The sequence below is a fragment of the Penaeus japonicus genome, unplaced genomic scaffold, assembly GCF_977035675.1.
Source record: "Penaeus japonicus unplaced genomic scaffold, GWHDUDI00000001_assembly GWHDUDI00000003, whole genome shotgun sequence".
Classification (NCBI taxonomy): Eukaryota; Metazoa; Arthropoda; class Malacostraca; order Decapoda; family Penaeidae; genus Penaeus; species Penaeus japonicus.
In genome coordinates this window covers 3,294,531-3,317,030 of record NW_028234405.1, presented here as the reverse complement: position 1 = coordinate 3,317,030, position 22,500 = coordinate 3,294,531, and the positions used below count along the sequence as shown (strand labels likewise).

Sequence of the window (22,500 nt, the reverse complement as noted above, 5' to 3'; positions counted from 1 at the left end):
CTAAACACACACACACACACACACACACACACACACACACACACACACACACACACACACACACACACACACACACACACACACACACACACACACACCACACACATATACATAGTATGAATGAATATTTTAAAGTAATTTCAAATTTGATATTATGCGAAAGTGATACATTATTAGTACCTATACATCAGTAGATAAAATCAGTGCACTTATGAATCGTTTTTATGTCTCAGTCTTTGTGTGATAATATATTTATGATTGCAATTGCCAGGGAACGAAGAATCAAGTTTAGAAAAGATTCTCCTGCGTTTGATTCTGATGTTTTCTGACCAACTAATGGGTTATACGTATCGCCAAGGTTTTCCAAAGGGCAGTTTCGCGAGAGTGTTCCTAGTGACGCACTCTGACTGAAGTGTCAGTGGAAGTGATAACCAAAACCAAAAGTGAATCCGTAGATAGAGATAGCACGGAAGAAAGAAAAAGAAGAAGAAGAGAAAAAAAATCCTTTCGGCTCCAGGAAGTGCCAAAGGAATCCCTTCGGTTCCAGCAAGTGCCAAGGAAATCCCTTCGGTTCCAGCAAGTGCCAAAGGAATCCCTTTTTTCCGCCCACTTACGACCCGAAGGAGTTTGCCTCGAGGCGCTACCAATGTGCAGGAGCCCGAGACCCGGTGAAAATTTCCCGAAGGCGATGTGGCCAGGTCCTCCACGATGTTGAAGATTCACATGCTCGAGAGCCTCCTGCCGGTGGACCAGCCGGACAACGACTCAACCAACAACAACAACAACAGCGGTGGCGGTGGTGGAAGCAGGAGTGTCAGTAGGAACAGCAGTCATTACGGGAGTATCAACAGCAACCACCATCACCACCACCACCACAACAACAACCACCATTTCATCGGCCGCCATCATCATCATCACCAGCGACACCACAGCGACAGCATTAGCATCATCAGTGGCACCGGAAGCACAGTCAGCAACAGCTCGGGCAGTCTCAGGAGCGACAGCAACGGAAACATGTTGGCCTTTACCAGGACGCTCAGCAAGAGATATGGAAGGTATGTTTTGATGGTTGGCGAAATGGGGGGGAGGGGGAGGGGGGAGGGGGGATTGTTTTCGGTCTTCGTTCTTTTCCCTTTATGTTCCCTTTTTTTTTTGTTAGGTTGGGCATTTTCTTTCTTTCTTTCTTTCTTTTCTTCTCTCTTTTTTTCTATTTTTCTTTCTTTCTTCTCTCGTCTCTCACTCTCTCGTCCTCTCGTCGCCTCTGCTTCTCTCTCTCTTCTCCGTCGTCCTCATCTCTCAACTCCTCTCTCTCTCTCTCTCTCTCTCTCTCTCTCTCTCAGTTCCCTTCACCCTTTCTCTCCATCTATTTCTGTTCTGCCCTCCCCCCAAATCCACTATCATCATCATCACCGGCCATCTCTGGAATAAGCACCTTTCCCCTCACCTCCCCTCTCTCCCTCCTTTCCTCCCTCCATCCTCTCCTCTCCTCTCCTCTTCTCTTCTCCCCTCCCTCCCTCCCTCCCCTTCCTTTTACCTCCCCCCCCACTCTCTCTCTCCTCCTCTCTTGTCCCCCTCCCCCCCTTCCCCCCCACACACTCTCTCTCTCTCTTCTCATCCTCCTCGAAACTTCCCCTCACCTAGAGGGTAATACACCTACATCTACCTGATAATAAAAACACCTCCCCTCGCGAGGATTCGACTCCCCCCCCACCCCCATACTAAACCACCCACTCTCTCTTTCTCTCTCTCCCTTCCCTCCCTCCCTTCCCCTCACCTCCCTCCCTCACTCTCTTCCTCCCCTCCCTTCCCTCACCCCTTCCTCCCTCCCCTCCCTCCCTCCCTCCCTCCCTCCCTCCCTCCCTCCTCCCCCCCCCTTCCCCATGCTATACCGAAACACCTTTCCCTTCCGCATATGGGAGGAAGAGGAGGCGAGGAGGAGGCTCAATTACAGGGCCTCGTCGACCGGGAAGGGAAAAAACAACAAACCCCCGGTACGAGGATCATTACCGCGCGGTTCTAAGTACTTTCTTTCCCGGAGAATGGGGGATAGGATGGAGAAAGAGTGGAGGGAGAGAGAGGGAGGGGTAGGGGTAGGGGGGAGAGGGAGAGGGAGAGGCTTGGGGAGAGAGGGGGAGGAGGAGAGAGAAAGAGAGGGAAGGGGAGAAAGAGGAAGAGAGGGAAGGGGAGAGGGAAGGGGAGAGAGAGAAAGAGAGGGAAGGTGAGAGCGAGAGGGAAGGTGAGAGCGAGAGGGAAAGGGAGGAAGAAAGAGAGAGAGAGAGAGAGAGATTGAGAGAGAGAAAAGAGGAAAAAGATAGAAAGAGCAAGAGCGCACCAGCGACACAGAGAAGGGGGATGCAAAGGACAGCATCAATAGATTTAAACAAAAACGAAAAAAAAGACTAAAGGGAAGCAAACAGGATGAATAGAAGGAGAGGAGAAGCAAAAAAGAGAGATAACAGACTGAAAGGAAAGAGGAGAGAGAGAGAGAGGAGAAGAATCGTCGCATACAAAGCCACTCCAGTCTGGTTTGCAAGCTCACCCACCGAGAACGCGTGCATGGACACAGGACGCGAATGGGCGGGTGTGATTAGCGTAAAAGGGCGATAGAGAACGGTGGGCGGTGATTATACCTTTTAAGCCCTTTGTTGGGTATTTAGACTGTATTTATCTGCGATCGCGTATCTCTTGATTCCCTCTTGGTTGTTCCCCTACTTTCAATATCCTTGCTTTTCGTGATGCAACCTTTCAAAGATACTTTTTTTTCCCCTCTGTTCTATCCGAAGGTTCCCTCTTCCTCCCTTCCACCTCCCTCCTCCCTAATCCCTATTCCCTCCTCCTTCATTTCCCCTTTCTCCCTCCCTCCTCCCTAATCCCTCCTCTCTCGGTCTCTCCCTTCCTCCCTAATCCCTCCCTTCCTCCTCCCCAATCCCTCCTCCCTCCCCCCTCCCTAATCCCTCCTCCCTCCCCTCTCCTCCCCCCTCCCTAATCCCTCCTCCCTCCCCTCTCCCTCCCCTCTCCCCCCCCTCCCTAATCCCTCCTCCCTCCCCTCTCCCTCCCCTCTCCTCCTCCCACCTCCCCCCCCCCATTCAATTCCTTCTTATCGAGAGGAACGACAAATTGAATTTACGCGGGCGGGCAGATGATGTTCTCTCTGGCACATTGGAGGATCTTTATTTCATGGGCGGCGCTCGAGGTGGGCGGGACGTTCTGGCTGTCGCTGCCAATGAAGGGGCGTCTTCGTCCGTTTCGTCTCACCCTGTCACTTCTGCCCCTGCCACTCCCTGTCACGCCCCCTTCCTTTCCCTGTCATGTCCCCTGCCTCTCGCTGTCATGTCCCCTGCCTCACCCTGTCACGTCCCCTGGCTCTCCCTGTCACCTACCTTGTCTCTCTTTGTCCCTTTCTTATGTCTCTACTTGGTCCCTCCCTGTCAAATCCCCTGCCTTCGCTTGCCTTCCCCTGCTCTCTACCCTGTTTCCACTTATCCCTTGCCCTTCCCCAGCTCCCTCCCCTCCCCTCCCCTCCCCTTCCCCTACCTCCTTCTAGTTCTGATTCCCCTTACACCCTCCCTTGCCTTTACCTCTCACCCACCCTACCTTCCCCTGCTCTCTGCTGTCCCTGCCCAGCCTCCCCTGTTCTCTTCCCTGCTTTCCCCCTTCACCTCCTTGCCACTCTGTGTTCTGTCCCCTGCTCTCCTCCCTCCCCCCCCTTCTACCGCCTTTCCCCCTTCCTTTCTTCCCCCTTTTATCCCCTACCCCTCTTGATGATCCCCCCCCCACGTACTAGCAATATAAAAACGAAAAAGTACATTTATTCATATTGAATCCGTGTGTGTGTTTGTATGTATAATCATCAGTAAGTTATTCCGTCGACATTTATTCATCAATGAATTATTCCATCCGTAATTATTCATCGATGAGTCATTTCGTCAGAGTTCATTCACTGATGAGTTCTTTCGTTTGTATTTATTCATGAATGAAGTATTTGGTAAACCGTGGCACGTGTAACGAATGAACAAATACTACGGCGTAGTGCGGCTTATTTCTTTTCAGTAATTAGTATGATAATTTTCCCTAATTACCTGTATCTAGCAACAGGATCCTTTTACCTGAGCGTAAACTCGTAGGAGGCAGGTGGAAGTTTGATCTTTACTACAGGCACGTGGTTTTTATGTCCTTTTTGTGTGTGTGGAGGGGGGGAGGTATTTGTTTTGATACACACACAGACAGACAGACAGACACACAGACAGACATACACAGATAGACAGACACACACAGAGAGAGAGAGAGAGAGAGAGAGAGAGAGAGAGAGAGAGAGAGAGAGAGAGAGAGAGAGAGAGAGAGAGAGAGAGAGAGAGAGAGTGAGAGAGAGAGTCACGCCTGTTATAACCGGATACACTATGATATATCTACTCATGCGACGACCTAATCACAGGCGCGGCTTCGTGTTGCAAGGACATCCATAAACATCAGCCCCCCCCCAAAAAAAAAAAAAAAAAAAAAAAAAAATATTTCCATATTTGTAAACATGTTTTTTTTTTGAAAATCCGTTTGACAAGATGCTTCAGGATGCTGTATAGTCAGGAGATGAGACTGTTCAATCATGCATGGGATTACTGTAAGAATAGGGGGTGGGATGGGGGCGGGGATTTTTTTTTGTTTTCTTCTTCTTCTCCTCTCTCCTTCTCTTTCTCCTTCTTCTTCTTCTTCTCCTCCTCCTCCTCCTCCTCCTCCTCCTCCTCCTCCTCCTCCTCCTCCTCCTCCTCCTTCTTCTCCTCATCCTCATCCTCATCCTTCTCCTCCTCATCCTCCTGCTCCTTCTTCTCCTCCTTCTCATCCTCCTTCTCCTCCTCCTTCTCCTCCTCCTCCTCCTCCTCCTCCTCCTCCTCCTCGGCCGATAGCATCTGAAAGTGAAGTCTAAGGGGAACTGCCGCCTTCCTGTGCCCTTGGACGGACGAGATTTTCCGTGTGGGAGTCTCAGCTAAGGAGGGATGATGTCTTGGGGTTCTGTCGTCGTGTTCTTCGTTTCTGTGTGTTTTTTTTCATCTTTTCTCTGTCTCCTTTGTGAACACTCACTGTTACTCACGCTTATTCTTTCTCTCTCTCTCTTTCTCTCTCTTTCTCTTTCTCGCTTTCTCTTTCTCTCTCTTTCTCTTTCTCGCTCTCTTTCTCTCTCTCTCTCTCTCTCTCTCTCTCTCTCTCTCTCTCTCTCTCTCCTTCTCCTTCTCCCACCCCTTTGCCTCCCCCTTTTCCCTCCCCCTTCTCCCTCCCCCTCCCCCTTCTCCTTCCCCCTCACCCTTCTTCCTCTCCCTCCCCCTCTTTCCTTCCCCCTCTCCCTCTCTCCTTCCCCCTCTCCCTCCATCATCCTCTCATTCCCCCTCCCACTCCCTCCCCCTTCCCCCTGCCCCCCTCCCTCTCCCCCCTCCCCTATAAGGCCCTCTCGTATCGACGGGCGAAAGCGGCTTCCGTTTGATGTCGTGAGAGCTCCCCCCCCCGTCCGCCGTGACTGTGTGATTGATTCCTCTGACAGAAAATGATTTTAGATACTTTTGCCTCCTCCTCCTCCTCCTCCTCTCCATCGGAAATCGTAGATAGGAGTTAGGAGTTGGTAGTTAGGAGTTACTTAGCTTGATTAATTTTTTTCTAGGGAGTGTGAGGTGCGTGTCTTTTCGGCGGGGGTTCATATTATTGCAGTGAAGGGTGATGAGGGGGTGGGACGGGAGGGGAGGGGAGGGGGGGGGCGTTATTTGTTGATCCTAATGGCGTATTCATTATTTCGATTTTGATTTTTGTTATTTGTATATTCACGTTAATTTTTTTTTATTTTGGTTTTCGATTAGTATATGATTAGATTAGTGTCATTATAATCTTCATCGTTATTTGTTCATTTCAATTAGTTTCATTGTAGTTTTCTTTATATATTTAAATTGATAAGTTAGAGTTTCCATTATTGCATGTTCAGATTAAACAGTTTAATTATAGTGTTCATTTGTTCATTATTATTTAGTTAGTTACAGTCTCTTTCATTATATGTTTTGTGGCGTATATACTCACGCTAATATGCAAACAGATTTGCATATATACCGTAAACCACATGGCGTCACCTCTCCCGCCACTTACGGTTCTCCAGTGGCTATAGAATGTTCCGGAAGCAGATAGCGCAACAAAATGGCTCTCGATTGATGCAGATAACAGCATTTCCGTTTGGTGTTGTATAGAAAGCGCGGGTCATGTCCATCTTGTGTCCGTTCATAGCCGTTATGATGGCGGTCCCGTTATGAGTTTTTTTTTTTTTTTCTTATTTACTCCCCGCGTTTGTCATTTCTTTTTGTAATGTCTTTTTGTTTTTGTTTATGTAGTCATCAGGTGTTTCTTTGTAATATTTTTATTTATTATTTTTTTTCGTGTCCAGAATGTCATCAGGACTTGCTTCTTCCATGTATTTTTTTTTTTTCATTCATTCATATCTCTTACAGGTATTTCAAATCAACATCCTCGTGTATTACCTTCATCAGCATCATCACCTGGGCTTCCTTATTCACATCTTCCGTCAGGTGATTTTTCATTTGCATTTTCAGCTAGAGTTTCATTATTCATGTGTTTTTTATTTGTTTTGTTTTTTGGCATTATCGATGGTTCTCTACACTAACTTCACCTCTTGGGCTTTCTCGTTCACATCTCCTTCGTCCCTTTTTGCTTTCACAATCTTTATCAGGTCTTTCTTTGTACATATCTTTAGCGGGCGTTTCATCGCACGCATCATCATCATCATCAGGGTTTTCTCCCCATGGATCTTCATGTGATTTTTCCTCTGTGCACATTTTTATCAGGCTTTTCTTTACACATGCTTCTTCATTAGGATTTTTTTCTCACGCATCTTTATCAATTTGTCTTCACACACATTTCCAAGACGATTTTCTTCGCACATTTTCATCAGGTATTGTTCACACACATTTTTACCAAGCTTTTCTTTACACACCTTTTCATCAAGCTTTTCTTTACACGCCTTTTCATCAAGCTTTTCTTTACATACCTTTTCATCAAGCTTTTCTTTACACACATTTTCATCAAGCTTTTCTTTACATACCTTTTCATCAAGCTTTTCTTCACACACATTTCCATCAAGCTTTTCTTTACGCACCTTTTCATCAAGCTTTTCTTTACACACCTTTTTTTATCAAGCTTTTCGTACGTTTTCTTAAATTATCGGCGGGAATGGAGAATGTCCAGCGAACGAATATATTCAGAACAAGATGCAAGGACTTTTGTTGCCAGATGGACGATAAGACTGGTCGGAAGATGAAAAAAAAAATGAAATAGATAAATTGAAGGAAAGTTGTTGAGTTTGTTGCAGAGAAAGAGATTCCCGGGCGTGGAGAGGAAATTTTCTCACACTATTGAATGCATTTCCTTTTTCTTGCAAGACCAGGTCGGACAAATGGGCCGAGACCGAAATTTTTACTTCCCTTTGCACTGCATATTTCTTCTCCTCTCAGCCGTTGCGAATCGCACACACAGAAATGGCGATTGTTATTCTTTTTTTTTCTTCTTTTTTTTTTTCTTCTTTTTTTCATACGGTTGTGTCTGTTTATCGTTGGGTTGCATCGAGCCTTATCGGTAGTCTTATCGCCGAATCTCGAGATATTGAGGAGGAAGTGAGGATAACACGTGATATAAAAAGGGATTGGATTCTGAGATTTTGACACAAGTTGACTGAGGTTTTCTCTCTTATGGATGGAAGGGTTAGCTGTCTCTGGACCTCTCTTTCTCTCTTTCTTCTCTCTCTCTCTCTTTGTTTGTTCTTGTTGTTTTTCTCTTAGTTCGTTCTCTATGTTTCTGCTCGCTCGCTCTCTGCGGCTAGCAGCGCGCCTCGCGCGTCTCTCTCTCTCTCTCTCTCTCTCTCTCTCTCTCTCTCTCTCTCTCTCTCTCTCTCTCTCTCTCTCTCTCTCTCTCTCTCTCTCTCTTTGTTTTTCTTTTTCTTTCTCTCTTTCATTTTCTCTTTCCATTTCTCTGTCTTTCTTTCTCTTTCTTCTCTCTCTCCCTCTCTCCCTCCCCCCCTCCCTCCCTCCCTCCCTCCCTCCCTCCCTCCCTCTCTCCCTCTCTCTCTTTCACTCACTCTCCCACTTTCTACTCCCTTGGTATTGTTAGCTCCATCTGCCGATATCTCTGTCTCTCTTTTTTTCCCTCACTGTGAAATGGAAAATGAGAGAGAGAAAAAAAAGAAAAAAGAAATACCACTAGTTTAATACATGTGTGTTCAACTGCCGTTTTCTTGAAATCGCAGACATGTACTTTTCTAAGGCAGCGCAGACATTCATTTGAAATCTCTCTCCGTAAACGCGTACGGTACTTAGTAACACGTGTGCTACAGCGGGGTACAGGTGGTACCTGCTCTACCCTCTGAGATCCTTTCCTGTAGCGGTACGATCATTAAGGCTTTTGATGCATGGGTGCGGATGGGGAGCGTAAGGAGGTGCAGGTTTTTTGAGTCCTAGTAACTGATGTAATGTTTGTAGATGGTTATTTATCTTTATTTGTGTATTTGTTTGTCTGTTTATCTTATTCTCTCTTTCTCTCTTTTTTATTTGTCTTTGTCTTCTTTTAGTATAATTTGTTTTTATATTTTTTTCATAATTTTGGCAAGTGATATGGCATTGCAGGTCTTGTTAAGTATCGTTTTGTTTCTTCTTTGTTCTAACTTTTTTTTTATTCTCCGGGTCCCCCCCCCCCCTAAAAAAAAAGTGAAATTTCAATAGAAACGGAAGCTACCTTTCCCTTTCTTTCCTTCAACACTTTCACGATTTCAGTCAAAACGAATATTCTTTAAAAAACAAAACAAAACAAAAACACTCGTTTCATCTCGAGAGAAAGTACAAAGAAGCAAAGATTTGATCTCCGGGGTCCGAGGTGATGCTGCGTCTTCCACAGCGTGAGGTGTCTCGCACAGGTGGCGGTACATAACTGTCGTATCCCCCCCCCCTCCTCCGCTCTCCACTCCTCCTCCCTCTTCCCTCTTCTTCCACCTCCACCTCTTCTTCCTCTCCCTCATTTTCCCTTTCTCGCTCCTCCTCCTTCCCCTCTCCTTCTTTCTTTCCTCCCACTCGTTCTCTCTTTCTCGCTCCTCCTCCTCCTCTCCTCTTCCTGCTCCCCCTCTTCCTCCACTTCCTCCCCTTCCTCCTCCTCCTCTTCCTCCCCTTCCTCCTTCTCCTCCTCCACCTCTTCTTCCTCCTCCTCCTCCTCCACCACTTCAACCACTTCTTCCTTCTCCCTCTTCCCTCCCCCTTCCTCCTTCTCCCCCTCTCCCCCTTCCTCCTCCTCCACCTCCTCATCTTCCTCCTCCTCCGCTTCCTCCCCTTCCTCCTCCTCCTCCTCTTCCTCCACTTCCTTCTCCTCCTCCCCCTCCCCCTCTCCTCCCCCTCCTCCTCCACTTCCTCATCTTCCTCCTCCTCCTCCTCCTCCTCCTCCTCCCCCTCCTCCCCCTCCTCCTCCTCCTCCTCCTCCTCCTCCCTTCTCATTATTATTATCATCAAAGTCCCGCTTGCTGATTTTTTTTTCTTTTTTATTCGTCATCGTCTGACATGTGCATTCCGTTTGGTAATTATTTTCTTTTATTGTTTATTTCTTTAACCCTCTGTTCAAATTCTTAACTGCTTTTCACTTTCTTCCTTTGTATCTCGTTATCTCACATCAATCTTTCTTTAAGATAATGGATGGCTTCTGTCATCACGCGGAGAGCCAGAAGCATATGATACGTATGTGCGTGCGTGCGTGCGTGCGTGCGTGCGTGCATTTTGCTTGTGCTCGTCGATGTAAGTGTACGCATGCGTGTGCTGCACAATTTCCCTGAGAACGATACGTCAAAAGCTGGAGAATGTAGTGTCATCCGAGGAGGGGAGATTGGGGGGGAGGAAGGGGGGAGGGGGGAGGGGATGGAGTGCCAGCATCGCAGGACGTTGTCGGCCGTTATAGCTGCAAGCCCAGATGGTTGGAAGGGAGGGGGTAGGTAGGGGGTGGTGGTGGCAGGGTGACATGATGGCTTGGTGAGGGGGGTGGGGTGGAGAAAAGGGGGACAGGGGGGGTGCAGGAGATGAAAGGAGGGGGTAGGGGGAGGGGGAGGGTAAGGGATGGATGTCTTTCCACTCAGTTCCGAAAGTTACAAGTTTATTTCTGAGACTTGTTCGCAATATTAGTTTTTTTTTTATCTCTCTCTCTCTCGCTTCCTTTTCTTATATACATTTTTGTTTCCATGCCGAGACAGTGACACAGACTGTTGCTACAGAGCTTTTATTTTCAGTTATAAAAAAACAGTCCAGAATATATATATTTTTTGGTAAACATAAAAACTCGTATTTATCTATGAGTAAGAGGCTGCATTATGTTCACACTATACAAGCGTATTGCGCTGTACGCGTTTTGAGTATAGTGTCTCCCGTGTATTGTGTGCCCGGTTGGCGGTTATGGCGCCATAATTCTTTTTGAAATATAAGATATATGGCACATTGAGGGTGGGTGGAGAGGGGGCCATGTGTCAACGGCGAGACAGAATCCTTTGTCTGTGCCTTCGCTGCATCTTAACGCATTGCGAGGGGCATTTTCCCCCCCTTCTCTCTAGTCTCTCTCTTTCTTTCTTTCTTTCTTTCTTTCTTTCTTTCTCTTTCGCTCTCTCTTTCTTTCTCTTTCACTCTTTCTTTCTTTCTTTCTTTCTTTCTTTCTTTCTCTTTCACACACACACAACATACTCATCTCTCTCTCATACTCTCCTCTCTCATCTCTCTCTTCTCTCATACATACCATCTCTACTACTCTCTCTCTCTCTCTCTCTCTCATACATACATTATGTACATACATACATTACGTACATACATACATACATACATACATACATATATACATACATATATATACATACATTCCATCATGCACATACCCATTTACATACCTCAATAAAGGTAATAATTCCTTTTTCTGTCATTTAATCCTCGCAAAATGACTCACTCCTCACTTCACATTTGGATCAGAACTTCCTCTTTTGGTATCGCTTCCCCCCTCCCCCCCCTTAAATACCGTATGTTCCGTTTTCCATTTCATTTCAATTTCTTGGGCCTTTAATACCCCCCCCCCCCGTTTTCCAATTTACACCATCTGTTACTCTCGATTGGTATAAGCGCAATTTCGCATGTAATGGCGACGAGGAGATAGAATGCATGTGGATGTTGATGTGGATGTTGATGTGGATGTGGATGTAGGAGTCGTGTCCTTCAACGACTAATTGCAAGTCCGTCGTCTTGATGGTGTGGGGGGGACAGAGGGAGGGTGAGGGGGTGAGGGAGGGGGAGGGGGAGGGAGGGGGAGCGGGTGAGAGAGAGGGAGAGGGTGAGAGTGATGCTGAGAAGGGGAGAGAGTGTTTTATAGAGACAGGCACAGACAAAAAGACAGGAAATAGGCAGAGGCAGAGACAAGGACACAGACAGAGACAAACAGACAGACAGACAGAGGGAAAGTTTGGAGAGAGATACAGAACAGACAGACACAAAGGGATATATAGATGAGGGAGAAATGGTCAGTTCTTGATTACAGAATGTCACTATTTTTCATCTCTTTTTTTTAAGTGGAAAAAAACATTGGCATCAGCTTCAAAATTTCCAATCGTTTGGTTGTCGTTTCTGGTTCAATTAAAAAAATATATATATCATCTTCTAATTTTCCTCATATGTTGTTTTTTTCTTATCTTTTATATGAGCTCGTGTCATCGACTCCTTTTTCCTTTTCGCTGTTTTATTGCCCTCTCTGAAGTCTCTCCTCCGCTTTCATCACGTTTTCCATTTTCTGTTGACATCCAGTGGCGTCATATATATTCTCTCTCTCTCTATCTCTCTTTGTCTATCTCTATCTCTTCTGATCCTTGTTTTATTCTGGGACCGTCTTCTCTCTTTCGTTCATTCGGAGGGGGGGGGGGGTATATCTCTACCTCTTCCTCCCTCCTTCCTCTCATCTCATCCTCTTTCTTATACCTTCCCCCCCTTCTCTTTCCCCTCCCCCCCCCCATTCTCTCTCTCCTGCCCCTCACCCCATTCTCATTGTCTCTCTTAACCCTTCTTCTACCCCACCCCCATCCCCCTCACCCCCCTCGTGCCCCCACCCCCCCTGAATTCCTGAAATGACGTGAGAACAGCGAAGGGAAGAGCCAATCTTGCCTTCCGGCCTACCCTAGTTTCACATGCGACCTTCACATTATGTTTCGGCTTGAGTGTGTGTAGGCCTACCCATCACTCTCTCCAGTCGTAGGCTTATCCTCTCATGAATTATGTCTCTGATTTGGTTATATCGATTGTTTTTTTTTTTTGGGGGGGGGGTTGGGTGTTATTTTTGGTTGTATTTGTTTATTAAGATATAGAGGTCACTTCGATTTTTATTTTGTCTGTATGCTAATATTTTATCTTTTTTTTTTATCTTTTTGTTATTTTATTCATTATTTTTTTCATGATCTGGATGTGGTCTAGTTTTTTTTTTTATATGCGAATTTATTTTCTGGTTTATTACTTCTTTGCTTCTACCTTACTCAGTCATATCTCTCTCTATATCTGTCTTTCTATCTATCTCTCGTCTCTCCCTCCCTCCCTCCTTCCCTCTCTATCTCCCTCTCTCTTAATCTCTTCCTCCCTTCATCCCTTTCTCTCTCTTCTCTTTTCTCACTCTCCCTTCATCCCTTCCTTCCTTTCTCCCTTTCTCCCTCTCTCCCTCTTTTCCCCTCTCCATCTATCTTTCCCTTCCTCTCTCATTCCATCCCTCTCCTTCCCTCCCTCCCTCCCTCCCTCCCTTCCTCCCTCCTTCCCTCCCTCCCTCCCTCCCTCCCTCTCTTCATCCTTCCCTCCTTCTCCACATCTCGTGCCCTTTTCCTCTCACTCCCTCTCCTTATCTTTCCCTTTCCCTCTCTCTCCCTCTCCTTATCTCTTTCCCTCCCTCTCCCTATCTCTTTCCTCCCTTCCTCCCTCCCTTCCTCCCTCCCTTCCTCCCTCCTTTGTCTCCTCTCTCTACATAAGCCCGCTTATTCTATATTGTACGGTCCCCTTCTTTTCATTACACATTCCCCTGATTTTTTTTTCTTTTCTTGTCACTTTTTTATTCTGTCCCTCTTCCCTCTTCTTCCCCCCTACGCCCCTTCCCCCTTCGCGTCAGATTTGGGTTCTCTTCGCTTCTCTTTCTCTCTAGTCTGTCTTCTCTCCACCCTTCGTCTCTCCTCTCTTCTTTATGCACTGTTAACGATTTCTCTCTCTCTCTCTCTCTCTCTCTCTCTCTCTCTCTCTCTCTCTCTCTCTCTCTCTCTCTCTCTCTCTCTCTCTCTCTCCTCTCTCTTATCCTCTCATTTTCCTCTCTCCTCCTCTGTCCGTATTGTTTCTCCTCTCCCCTCTTCCTCCCCCTTAGCCCTTTTTCCTCTCTCTCTCTTTCTCTCCTCTCTCTCTCTTTTCTCCTCTCCCTCTCTCCTCTCTCTCTCTCCCCTCTCTTCTCTCTCTTCTCTCTCTCTCTCTCTCTCTTTTCTCTCTTTTCTCTCTCTCTCTCTCTCTCTTTTCTCTCTTTCTCACTCTCTCTCCCTCTCTCTCCCTCTCTCCCTCCCTCTCTCCCCTCCCCCTCCTCTCTCTCTCTCTCTCTCTCTCTCTCTCTCTCTCTCTCTCTCTCTCTCTCTCTCTTTCACCCGTCATTTCTCCCTCCACTTTTGGTGATTCTCCAAATCCCTCACAGTGCAGTATCCCCTCACTCCGCTTCCTCACACTCAGCATCCCTCTCCCGGGATTGCATTTCTCGCTCTCGCATCCTCGCTGTCTTTCTCGTCTCCCTTGCCTTTTATCGGAGTTTTTTTTTTCTTCTCTCTCTCTCACTCCTCCCCCTTCCTTTTACACTCTGTGCCGTTCTCGGGGTTGTGGTCTCATTCTGTGCTTCATATTTTGTAGCCCTTTCACTCTGCACCCATCGTTGTGTTGTTCTACAGTTGTTTGTCTGTCTGTCTGTCTTTCTCTTTCTTTCTCTTTCTCTTTCTCTCTCCTTCTCTCTCTCTCTCTCTCTCTCTCTCTCTCTCTCTCTCTCTCTCTCTCTCTCTCTCTCTCTCTCTCTCTCTCTCTCTCTCTCTCTCTCTCTCTCTCTCTCACACACACACACACACACACACACACACTTCCACCACATTATGCCTCCCTATCACATTCTATATCTAACGTCTCTCCTCCCCCCTCCCCCCATCTGCCCTTCTCCTCTCCTCTCCCCCCATCGGCCCTTCTCCCCTCCCCTTCAACCATCTGCCCTTCTCCCCTCCCTTCCCCCCATCTGCCCTTCTCCCCTCCTATCCCCCATCTACCCTTCTTCTCCCCCTCCCCCCTTAGCCCTTCACCTCCCCCCCTCCCCCATCTGCCCTTCCCCTCCCCCCTCTCCTTAGCCCTTCTCCTCTCCCCTCCCCCCTCTTAGCCCTTCCCCTCCCCCCTCTCCTTAGCCCTTCTCTCCCCTCCCCCCTCCCCCATCTGCCCTTCTCCCCTTCCCCTTCCCCCTTAGCCCTTCACCTCCCCCCTCCCCCATCTGCCCTTCCCCTCCCCCCTCTCCTTAGCCCTTCTCTCCCCTCCCCCCTCCCCCATCTGCCCTTCTCCCCTTCCCCTTCCCCCCAACCCCTTCACCTATCTGGCCGTACACACTCAATTCCAACGGCGTAACGAGCTTAGATAACGAAATCAGAAATTGGGGGTGAGGTTGCGAAGGGGTGGGTGGGGGGGGTAAGATAGGGGGAGGGAGGTGTATAGGAGGAAGGCCGGGAGAGGGGAGGGGGGGGCGAGAAGGGAAGGGAAGGGAAGGGAAGTGAGCTTAATTTGGACATCAGCTTAATTAATAATAAGCTTAATTACTAAGCCTGTAAATTGACCGCCTCCCTTTGGGATGTTGCTCGCTGATCGTTTCATTTTTCTTCATGGGTTTATAAACGTGTCGCGGGAGTCGGCGGGGCTTATATTTATTTATTTTTTTCGGCCGTTGTGTCGTGTCACTAAGGCATTTATCATCGTTGTTGTTATTGCTGTTATTATTGTTATTATCATCATCATCATCATTATTGTTATAGTGGTTATTGTTATTGATATATTTATATTATTATTATCATCATCATCATCATCATCATTATTATTCTCATTATTATTATTTTGGCAGCCGGTAGTATCTTTTTTGCGAGTATCTCTTTTGCGTCTCGAGCATATGGATATAACTATAATTGTATAGATTGCATTACATTGCATTGGTGGTATTGACATCACCACACTCATGAAGCACCACATCACAACCACACAATGCAACTCCCCCTCCCTCTCCCTCTCCCTTTCCCTCTCCCCCCACCCATTCAGCAACCCGCTCCCCATCCCCCATTCAACCCCCCCTCCCCCCCTCCCAGAAAACCCCATACACACGCCACAGCAAGAGAAAACGCCGACCAGAGGAGCCCCTTCTTCAGTATTAACGACAATCAGCCAGTCACAACTTCCATTAACTTTTATGAACTCATTAGGGAGCGTGTATAACCCTCCCACATACCCCCATCCCTACACCCCTTCTCTCTCCCTCCCCCTACCCCTCCCCCACACCTCTTTTCCCTTCCCTCTCCCTCCCTCCCCCTCCCCCTCCCCCATGCTTCGGGACTGGCTAATCCCCCTGAATCATACCGGGATCGGCCTCCCCCCCACACCTTTCCCCTCCCCCTCCTCCTCCCCCATCATACCGGGATCGCCCTCCCCCACACCCCTTCCTTCTCCCCCTCCCCCACACCCCTTCCCTCTCCCTACCCCTCCCCTCCCCTCCCCTCCCCTCCCCTCCTCCACACCCCTTTCCCCTCCCCTCCTCTACACCCCTTCCCTCTCTCCTCCCCCACACCCCTTTCCCCATCCCTCTCCCCTCCCCACACCCCTTTCCCCTCTCCCCTCCCCACACCCCTTTCCCCTTCCCTCCCCCTCCCCCTCCCCCACACCCCTCTCCCCTTCCCCCCTCCCCCCACACCCCTCCCCCTCCCCCTCCCCCTATCATACCGGGATCGGGATTATTATTATTATTTTTTTTTAATGGATTAGAGATTCAGTTAACCAACCGCATCGGAAGACGAACTCGGCGACAAGGCGAGAGAAGAGCGATTAAGCAAAAGGCTTATTTCACGGCCTGATTTATTAATTATGTTAAGATGTGCAGATGAGGAGGATGAGGCATGAGGCATGAGGCATGAGGAGGATGTTTCAACGGGAGATGAGGATGGATGGGAGGGGAATGGTGTGTTGGAAAGGCGTTATAAAAAGGGGAGATGGTTTTTGCGTCATCGGAATGAGGAGGGGGAGGTAGTGGTGGGGGTGGTGGGAGAAAGGGGGGGGATATCAGTTGTTGTTCTTGTTGTTTTCAAGGTTTTGTTTTTTTTCTTTTCTTTTTTTTTACTCGATTTTTTCTTTTCTTTATTTTCTCGTTTTATTTTTTTTTCATATATATTTTGATTCATTCTATTATTCATACAGTGTTATCATTATCATCACCAACGTCCCAATCATCATCAACATCATCATAATTATCATCATAACCACCATCATCATTCTTATCATCATAACCATCATAATAATCATCATCACCATCCTCATAATCACCACATCATCATCATAATCACTCATCATGATTATTATCACATATTCTTATTATCCTTTGTTCTTCATCATCTAATTCTTCCTCCTCCTCCCCTTTTTTCTTGCTATTTACCGCGTTGCAGTGTTGCATTTGTAATTAACGACTGATTCTAGATGGTTGGCGGATGATTAATTAGAAAAGTTAATTAAAAGAAAGAAAAAGACTAACATATCTCAGGGAGAAATATAACTAATGTTTTGCAATAAAAATGATAATGATAATGAGAGTATTAGTGACATTGATGATGGTGATGATAATGGTGAGGAATGATACGAATGTTGATAAGAAATAATGCGAATGATGATAATGATGGTCATCATAATGATAATGATAGTAATGTTAGTAATAGTAATAATGATAGTGATGATGATAATAGTAAAGGTAGTAATAATAATAATGATTATAAGGATAATGATAGTGAAATGATTATGAAGATGATAATGATAATAATGATAATGACAATAAAACGATAATGAAAATGATAAAAATGATGATCATAACATTAATGAGGATAATCATAAAAGTGATGATGATAATAATAATAATTTTAAAATGATGACAACAATAAAAAAAAATGTAAAGAAAAAAATGTAAAACGACGAAATTCTTTAGAAAGTTGGCCCACTGGAGAAAATGGCGAACGTCAAAAAAAAAGAAAAAGAAAAAAAACATATATTTTTCTCTCTCTCGAGATTACATAAATAGAGGATTAAATGGAAGGGAAAATTGTAAATAATGATAATGCGTGTCTTCCCATGACATGCCAGCGTATGACACGGGCCTTCCTTCCTGGCAGGTCACTATTGCTGTGTCACGTGCTCCAAATTATGGTTATTATTTCTTTCTCTGTTTTGTATTTCTTGTATTTTTTTTCCTTTTTTTTCTTTTTTGGTTTTCTGTTTATTTTGTTCCTCCTTTCTTTTTTTTCTGTTTGTTTGTTTCTTTCTCTTTCTTTCTTTTTTATTATCTCTCTTTCTTACTCTTTCTCGCTCTTACTCTTTCTCGCTCTCTTACTCTCTCTCTCTCTCTCTCTCTCTCTCTCTCTCTCTCTCTCTCTCTCTCTCTCTCCCTCCCTCTCCCTCTCCTTCTACCACCCCCTTCCTCCTTCCCCTTCCCTCCTTCCCCCACCCTCTCCCTCCCTCCTTCCCCCTCCCTCCTTCCCCCTCCCTCCCTCCCTCCCTCCATGAACTTTTGTCTGGAGAGATTTTAGGTTTTTCTCTTCTCTGTGAAGTGTCTGCAACGTGACCTATTGATTTGTAATCCAGTAAGATTCAAGGTTTTGACGCAATATCACCTCTTTTCCTCGATTCTCACTTCCTTTGACATATTTCTGATTTTTTTTCTTCCTCTCTTTTATTCTCATTCTGGTTTTCTTTTATTTTTTTTTATTATTATTATTATTTTTTTTTTGGAAAGTCATTTTTTCGATTTTCTTATTTTTGTATTTTTTTTCAACGTGATTTTTTTCTTTTTATTTCCTTTCCTACTTTTCTCTTGATTCTTTAACATTCTTTTTATTTTTATTATCGTGCTCTACCCTCACTAATTAAACCAAAGAGTAATTGAATCAGAGCGTTTCTCCCCTCCTCTCCCCTCCCCTCCCCTCCCCTCCTCTCCCCTCCTCTCCCCTCCCCTACAGCCGTCCGACCGATTCCATCCTCCCATTCCTCTCCCCCCCTTCCCCCTCTCCCCTTCCCTCCCTCTCCTTTTCCTCCCTCTCCCCTTCCCTCCCTCTCCCCTTCCCTCCCTCTCCCCTTCCCTCCCTCTCCTCTTCCCTACCTCTCCTCTTCCTCCCTTCTCCCCCTCTCCCCTTCCCTCCCTCTCCCCTTCTCTCCCTCCATTCTTCCTCCTTTCTCCCCTCTCCCATTTCCCATATCCCATCCCCCCCCCCCACCTCCCTGCGGCTTCCCTGCCAGAGATCAAGAATTTATCACGTGACCAGCCTCCAATCTCACTCTCTTTCTTCTCCTCCTGCTCTTCCTTCTCTACCCCCTTCGCCTTCTTCTTCTTCTTTTTCTTTTCTAGCTCCCGCTCCCACTCCTCTTCCTCTTCCTCCTCTACTTCCTCCACCTCCTCCTCCTCCCCCCCTTCTTCCTACACCTCCTCCTCCTCCTCCTCCTCGTCCTCCTCGTCCTGGAAGAGACAAGTTTTTTTTTATATATATATACAAATGATTGTTTTTTTTCATTGTATTTGTTTTTTTTCTGTGGTCAGTTTTTTTTTCTATCTCCCTGTAGTGACAAGAAGTGATCGATGTGTGTGCTTGAGGGCAGCGGTTGAGATAGTTAAATCAGCTGGGGTTAATTAGTCTCTTGGTTAATGACTTGGATGCTGGCGAAGAAGGTGATTGAATCGGGGAAAGTAAATTAGATCGTAGGATTAGGCAACGCCGGAATCGAATCACCTTTTCCTAATCTTTTTTTTTTTCTTTTTTTTTATTCGTTCGTCCTATTTTTCTTTTGTTTTCGTTTTTCCTTTTTGTGTCTTGTATTTCTCTTCCTTCTCCTTCACTTTCTTTTATTTCTTTATTCCCTTCTTCCTCTTCTTCCTTCTGATTTCCTCTCCTTCCACATCCTTCATCCCCCTCCACTCTCTTCCTTTTCCTGCTCCTCCTCCTTAACATTCCTCTTCCTATTCCTCTATTTTCCTTCTCCTCTTCTCTCTTCCTTCTCCTCCTCTCTCTTCTTCCTCCTCCTTTCTCTTCTGTATCCTCCTCCTCCTCCCCCTCCCCCTCCTCCCTCCTCCCCCTCCTCCTCCTCCTCCTCCCCCTCCTCCTCCTCCTCCTCCTCCTCCTCCTCCCCTCCCCTCCCCTCCCCCCCCTCCTCCTCCTCCCCTTCCCACACCCTCCTCCCCTCCTCCGTCCTTTCCACCTCCTCCCCCATCCTACCTCCTCCCCATCCTACCTCCTCCCCTCCCCCTCCCCCATCCTACATCCTTCACCCCCCTCCCCCGTCATGAGCGTCACAGCAGCGCACATGACCGGGTGCGTTTCCTCGGTGCGAAGTGAAAGTTGAGCAACAGACAGCCAGTCAGCAATCAGTCAGTCAGTCAGTCAGTCAGTTGCTCGGTTTTTGGCACTTACTGAAGGCGACCAGCGTGACGTTTGATCTTTCTTTTTGTTTGTTTGTTTGTTTGTTGGTAGCTTGTTTCACTTGATATTGATGTGTGATCATTGGTGTTGTTACCGGTGAAAGTCGTGATATCAATTGTCGTGATATCAATTGTTTATTAAATTGATGTTCGTGTCTTTGTTGTGGTTGTTGATTATGGTTGTTGTTGTTGTTGTTTTATCATTAAATTGGTCATGATTGCCATCGGTATCATTAAGATGATTATTGCTATTAGTATTATCATCATGACTATTAATTACCATCATTGTTGCAACAATTATAGATCTCATTATCATCGTGACCATCGTAACCGCAGCGAAAATTGGTCCCCTTCGTTATTGGCTTCAGCACCACAATTCAGTCCTCAGTTTAGTCTGGTTCCACAGTTCTCGTTCTCCTTCTCCACCCCCATCCCCATCCCCACTCCCACCCCCATCCCCATCCCCATCCCCATCCCCATCCCCATCCCCACTCCCATTCCCACCGCCTTCCCCTTTGCCTTCTGCTCTTCTCTCTCCCCCCTCCTCCTCCCCATTACATTTCACCTCCGTCTCGTTCCTCTCCTTATTCCCTCCCGCTTCCCTCCCCCTTTCTCTCCTCTCCCTTCGCTTAGCTCCTTATTCCTTCTCCTCCCCTCTTCTCTCTTTTCCTGCTTTGCTCCCCTTCCTGCTTTACTGCTCCCTCTCCCGCTTCCTTCCCCTTCGCTTGGTCCCCACTTTCTCCCTCTTCCCTTCCTCCCCCTCCCTTTCCCCATCCCCTTTCATCTCACTTTCCCCCTCCCGTTACCCCTCCTCTCTCTTCCCCACCCTTTCCTCCTCCGTTCCCCCTCTTCTCCTTCCCCCTCTTACCTTCTTCTTCCTCGCTTTCGCCTTCCTTTAACCCCTCCTCTCTCTTCCCCTCCTTTTCCTCCTCTCCCATTCCTCCCTTTCCCCTCTTCTCCTTCCCCCTCTTACCTTCCTCCTCCTCTCTTTTCCCTCTCTTTCCCCTCTCTCTCTCTCCCCTCTCTTTCCCCTCTCTCTCTCTCCCCTCTCTTTCCCCTCTCTCTCCCCTCTCTCTCCCCTCTCTTTCCCCTCTCCTACCTGATGGCCATTCCAGTACATTATTTGGCAAGTTGTCTCGCCTCAATTATCGAGGAAGCAAATTGTCGGTTCGACTAATAGCGACCGTATGCAAATAGGAGTCGTGGCGGTGGTCGTTTCGCCAGCGAATCGCTCTCTCTTTCTCTCTCTCTCTATCTATCTATCTATCTTTCTCTCTATCTCTCTCTCTATCTATCTATCTATCTATCTATCTATCTATCTTTCTCTCTATCTCTCTCTCGCTCTCTCTATCTCTCTATCTCTCTATCTCTCTTTCTTTCTCTCTCTCTCTCTCTCTCTCTCTCTCTCTCTCTCTCTCTCTCTCTCTCTCTCTCTCTCTCTCTCTCTCTCTTTTTTTTTCTCCCTCTCTCTCTCTTTCTCTCTCTCTCTCTTTCTCTCTCTCTCTCTTTCTCTCTCTCTTTCTCTCTCTCTTTCTCTCTCTCCTCCCTCTCTCCTCTCTCTCTCTCTCCTCTCTCTCTCTCTATATATATATATATATATATATATATATATATATATATATATATATATATATATATCTTTTTCTCCCTCTCTCTCTTTTTTTTTCTCTCTCTCTCTCTCTCTCTCTCTCTCTCTCTCTCTCTCTCTCTCTCTCTCTCTCTCTCTCTCTCTCTCTCTCTCTCTCTCTCTCTCTCTATCTCTCTGTGTCTCTCTCTCTCTCTCTCTCTCTCTCTCTCCTCTCCTCCTCCTCCTCCTCCCTCCCCTCCTTCCCCATCCTCCCTCCCAGTCCTCCCTCCTTCCTCCCTTCCTCCCTCCCTCCTTCTCCTTTAAGTGAAAGTAAATCATATGCATAATAAATGAGATCGGTGTGATTACTTACGGTTTGTATGAATTATCTTATATGTAGAGTTGTAGAGGTGAATCTAGATTAGATGGGCGATGTGTAATATAATTGCTTCATAAAAGAGAAATGTTTTTATTTAATGTTATTTCAACATGTCAATAAGACCTTTTTTTTTGGGGGGGGGGGGCGTCCGTAAAGATTTTTTTTATCGTGTTTGAAGGAAATTAAGTAAGAATAGGAGAGCTTGATGTCAAATGGTGTTGCGTGAGATATAACGACCTTTCGATATTATTTATATTTATTGTGTTACCTCACCTTTTTGGAGGGGGAGGGGGGATAGGCAGAATAGGCAGACAGACACAATAAATAGATAAATAAATGAATTACGTATAAAAATTAAGAATGATTGTGGGAATTGAGAAAAAAAGGAAAGAACAAAGGTGAAAGAAAAGGATAGAAGAAAAATCGGATAAAGAAAGTAAATAAACAATAAAATCAAAACCCAAATCACGGCGTTGGAATTGATAAAACCGAAGATCAAAGAAGAAGAAGAAAAAAAAGATGATAAACCAAGGGAAGTGAAAGACCGGAGAAAGAATAGTCACAGTATAACACAGGAGAAAACCCACGCTGTGATCCGTCCTTCTAAAGTGCCAAGCCGGTACAGCTAAATCCTGAGAAGCAAGCAAGGTCATAGTGGCACTTGGCTTCGTGTCTTGGGAAGAAAAAGGTCACCGCCAACCTGCACTGTGACCTTTGTAGGACGTGTTACAAGAGGAGGGCAGGGCGGCGATAAATCACGTCAAAGGGGCGATGGGTAGGCACGTAG

At 46.4% G+C, this 22,500-nt stretch overlaps 1 protein-coding gene and 1 long non-coding RNA gene across 2 annotated transcripts in view; both read left to right on the top strand.

Annotated features, from left to right (window-relative positions):
* The window catches only part of LOC147472085 (uncharacterized), a 1,367-nt gene extending 880 nt beyond the window's left edge, over positions 1-487 (top strand). The window contains exon 2 of the long non-coding RNA XR_015192525.1: positions 359-487. This is a non-coding gene — a long non-coding RNA (uncharacterized LOC147472085). The remainder of the gene's footprint in view (positions 1-358) is intronic.
* The window catches only part of LOC122246173 (Rap GTPase activating protein 1), a gene marked incomplete at its 5' end in the record, with an annotated part of 657,887 nt that overhangs the window by 202,717 nt on the left and 432,670 nt on the right, over positions 1-22,500 (top strand).